Here is a 4854-nt window from a genome sequence, read left to right as displayed (position 1 = left end):
TCAGATGTGCCTTATTAATGTGTCTGGACTCATTTCTGTAGCTGGAAAACTACTAGAATATCTAGGCTCATCTGCCTGCTGAACAGTTCCTTTTTCAGAGATATAGATACCATCCAAAATTTTTCCAATATCCTTGTTTTTAATTGTTGTAGACTTGTTGAATCAAAACAACTGAATCTGACACAAGCTTAACATCATTTCCTTCAAGAATTAACTCATCTTTCTGGGCTTGTGATACTGAACGAGTAACACTTGTCTCATTTGAACATTTTGAGTGTATTTTTCACCTAAAAATTTTTTAATTTCAACCAGAGATCCACTCTCCTGAATCATGACATTGATGAGAAATGAGCATATATAGACTTCATCTTGTAACGAAAACCCAGTGTAATACTTTTGATCATGTTCTGTACATGGCTACAGATGGTGTGAACAGTAGCCAGTTCTTTCTGTTACCTCACTATTTGTCAACGCGAAGCCTTTTCTTTTTCCTTCTGAGGAGACTGAGACATCGATGTGATTGAAATCACTCTACAAGATTCCTTCTATGCCTTTCATGATAACTGTGCAGCCCTTCAGAGTAATGTCTACATTCTCTGGAATAGCAACAGTCTGGTTACTGAAAGTGGTCTTCATTCTCACAGTAAATGTGGCAAAAAGCCCTTCCATCCTTTTTTGATTCTTCCTGGACTATTTAATATTTTGCCTTCAGTATTGCAACTGAAGGCTTGGATTTGTTCAACAGTTCTTTCAACTTGAAAAATGCTGTTTTTCCCCTTTTGATTTTCTACTCCAAGTATTTACATATTTTGTTATAATACTTTGTTTTGCTTCTTGAGATGCCCTTTGAAATCTTCTGTTCAAGCTCTCTTAAAGCAGCTTTTCCTCAGTTTCAAGTTGAACTTGCACACAAGCAATTGATGATCTGTCCACAGTCAACCCCTAGCCTTGTTTTGACGACTGGTCTCCATATCTTTTCACTCTATATGCAGAAAAGATCATTCAGGAAGCTGGACTTTATGAGGAAGAATGGGGCATCAGGATTGGAGGAACATTCATCAAGAACCTCAGTTATGCAGATGACAAAACCTTGCTTGCTGAAACTGAAGAGAACATGAGGCATTTGCTGCAGAAGGTCAAGGACTGTAGTTTTCAATATGGATTGAAGCTCAACATCAAAAAAACAAAGATTCTCACCACTGGGCCTATTGGCTGCTTCATGATAGATAGAGAACGAGATTACTGATAACTTCAGCTTGCTTAGTTCCACAATCAACACTCTTGGCACCAGCAGTCAAGAAATCAAAGGTGAATTGCATTGGGAAAGCCTGTTGTCAGGGACCTCTCTAAAGTACTGAGGAGCAATGATGTCAGTCTAGAGACTAAGGTGCACCTGATCCAGGCCATGGTCTTTGCAATTACTTGCTATGCATCAAAGAGCTAGACAATATCTAAGGATCATAGAAGAAGTATCAACGCCTTTGAGTTGTAGTGCTGGAGATGAGTGTTGAACATACTGTGGACTCCCAGGAGATCAAACATGTCTGTCCTGGAGAGAGTGAAACCAGTTTGTTCCCTGGAGGCAAGGATTTTGAGGCTCCATCTCACATACTTTGGGCATGTGGCCAGGAGATACATCATGCTTGGAAAGGTGGAGGGACAACGCAGGAGAGAAAGACCCAAAATGAGATTAATTGACTGTAGCAATGGGATTAGGTCTTTTTGAGAAGATGAGATTGGTGCTGGATAAGGGCAGCTTTCACTGCTAATGTGCATAGAGTTGCTGAGTCTCAGGTGACTTGATGGCTCATAACAACAACAACATTTAACTTCTCTAGGGAGTTCTGGTGGCTTAGTGTGAAGAAACTGTGCTGCAATCCCAAAGGCACGTGGTTTGATTCTGAAAGCTGCTCCACAGGAGGACTGGCAATCTCCTCTCATGCAATTACTGCCTCTGAAACCCGCTGGAGGGTCAGCTTTGGGTTGATTCTAACTCAGTGGTACTCAATGGTACACAACAACAACACTGAACTTCTCCATTGATTCTTTCCACATATGTAATCAGATTCCTCTGTGTTCATTAAGTGAGGTCCATTTGTATAATCCTCATTTATGATTTTTCAAAGAAGGTATTTAAATCATTGATTGTATGAAATTCTATCATTCTGTTTCCAGCTCCATTTCATTAAGTATACAGAATCTTTAAAAGATATACAATGTAGGGGAAATTTTTCAGCCAAGAAAAAGATTTGGTAAATTCTGAAAATCTTTTTAGAACTTGAAAAGAATTTAAAATGCTATAGAATTATAAGGTTTTCTTTCAAAAGAAAAACGACATGCTTCCATTTTTTATCATTATTGTATTTAGAATACATTCTGATGCTATAAAAATTTTAGTGCTTATAGTGACTTGTCTCTTAAAAGATAGGTAATTAGAAAGATCAATATAAGACTGTTTTGAAATCTGTCTTTGTGAAATGTGATTAGAACTCAAGTGTGAAAAATATTTAAGTGCTAAATGAATATTAGCAGTTGTTCTTGTCCTGATAATAGGACTGAGACATAAAAGTACGCACATATATGAAAAGTATACATCTACACACAATCTCCTTTTCATATTCACACATACATACATACCCCTCTGTTCTGCCACAGAATTTTTTGACACATAAAAGGCTCTCCCAAATATGAAAAACCTTGAACTAAAGGTTTAAAAACTAACATTAATGATATACATAAATAACATTGAGCTGGATGGTTTTCTGGCATTTTCACCTTATACCTATGATTCTTAAAATGTCAACTTTCTTTTGTTTATAAAAGTATGATAGAGATGGCAACATTTCTGTGTTCTGCCAGCACACTCTGCCCTCCAGTTACCACAGACCCAGACAAATTATGTAAGCCAAGGAAATACAAGTTCTGATCATTTGTGTTAGGTGCACATAATCTCTGTCCCTGGTAAACTCATTCCACAGACCTCCTTTCACCACTCCTTCCAAAGATCCTATCACTAGGTCACACACAAACCTTTATTCCCCCTGTGATACAATCCCTAAGGCACTTGGTTCAAATATATCAGCTGCTCTACAGAAGGATGGGCAATCTCCTCCCATAAGAAAACCTCTAAAAACCCATGGAAGGGTCAGCTATAGGTCGATTCTGACTGAATGGTACACAATACAACATAATCAATCTATGAGGTTACTCTATTCATTATAGTTAATTTATAAGTAATGGCACCGCAATGAAACGGGAATCATTGCTCAGTGTTGTTTTGTCTTTTTCCTCCCCATCCTAGGGACTTTTACAGAATATTAATATTCAATTCATTCTCTCTAGAGGTAAATTTTAAGACCTGACTAGAATCTGAACTATTTTTTTTTTAGCTTTACTTTTCAGGATTTATGGGAAACAAAATCAGGAAAAACACCACTGAAACCATTACAGAATGGATATGGGACTGTTTCCCCATTTGTTTCAGGCCCCAGCATGTTTGGTGCTGCACCAGGGATGAAGAGGGATTGGAGAAACGGCAACATAGGCCAAATCAAGCTGAGGAGGTGACCATGGGGGAAGGCGCTGCTGTCTACTGCTGTGTATTAGGAACTTCTCTTTTAAAAGGTTTCAGGTCTTTTATAATTCCACTTACCTGTGTTTATCTGACAAACATCTGCATTAAAAACCCACTGAAGTAGACTCTATTCCAGTGCACCTCTAAGTGTCTGAAGCTTACATTTTCACAGGAGTCTGTCCATCTTCCGCTGGGTATAAGTTGGTGGATCTGAACCATTGACCTTTTGGTTAGCAAGGCATGTCACCAGAGCTGCTCTCTCTCTCATTTCTGTCAAGCTGGAACAGATTCATAGTTGACCCTCCAGCAGGCTTTCCAAGGTTATAAAAAGCATAGGAATGTGGGAAGCCAAATTTAATACTAAATATTTATAATAAACCAAATGCTATATCAGGATATAAGGGAGGCAGGTAGAAGCTAGAATTCACCCTGAAGCACTAAGGCAAACAAACCTTAGGTGGTTACAAGAATCTTGTATTTGCTAACCCCTTCCTCCTGAGTCAAGCATTTGCATAGAATTCTCTTTGTAATTTGCTCCCTGGCGCTTTTCAATAAAGGCACAGGGAAGCGGAGATCTGGAGATCCCGTGCTTCAGTTGTTAGAGAACTGGTTGTCTCCAGCTTTACCTCTTTTTACTTATACATTCTTGGTGTTCAGTCTCGTTATTAATACTTATTAATATACTTTACCCTCTGTCTGCAACACAGGAGGAGACTGCACATCTTTCTCCCAAAGGGCTGCTTGTGGATTTGAACCACTACAGAGCTACCACCTCAGGGTCAGCAGTGCAACTCTGCTGTGTTACTTATATGCCCCTACACATGTGTCATCATTTGACTACAAGGATGTCAGGTTAACGCAAATGGCAAGAAACACAATGAAATATTGTACCTAAGTAACAGACTAGTTAAAAATGTTGGTCAGACCCAAGGTCAGAACCCGGGAGCCACTTTAAAAATGAAGAAGTTGTGCATTTACTGAAGGGCAACGACCCCCAAAACCAGCCGTATGTGGAAAAGGAAGTGGAGAATGTTGGGCACCAGATGCTTCCATCTGTGCTGAAAACAAGTCTATCTTCATACATATGCTAATATATGCATAGTGTCACTGGAATGCTTAAAACCTCCATGACAAGAGCTGGAGAGAAGCCAGCCAGAACCCCGACCATACCTCTCACAGGAAGAATCCTGGTGGGGGTAAGACTGAGAAAAACTGGATGAAATATGTTTACGGCATTGAAGTCTATGGGGGAGAGAATAGTCTAAAAGTATTATATTTTA

The 4854-nt window shown here is 39.1% G+C and overlaps 1 pseudogene; it reads right to left on the bottom strand.

The window, feature by feature from the left end:
* LOC102850670 lies at window positions 1-636 on the bottom strand (annotated as a pseudogene).
* Window positions 637-4854: the final 4218 nt, after the last annotated feature.

Source organism: Elephantulus edwardii, unplaced genomic scaffold (assembly GCF_000299155.1).
Source record: "Elephantulus edwardii isolate Elephantulus edwardi_28Jun2011 unplaced genomic scaffold, EleEdw1.0 scaffold00239, whole genome shotgun sequence".
In the NCBI taxonomy this organism is placed as follows: Eukaryota; Metazoa; Chordata; class Mammalia; order Macroscelidea; family Macroscelididae; genus Elephantulus; species Elephantulus edwardii.
Note: the sequence above shows the minus strand (reverse complement) of the source record. Positions and strands in the feature narration are given on the sequence as shown.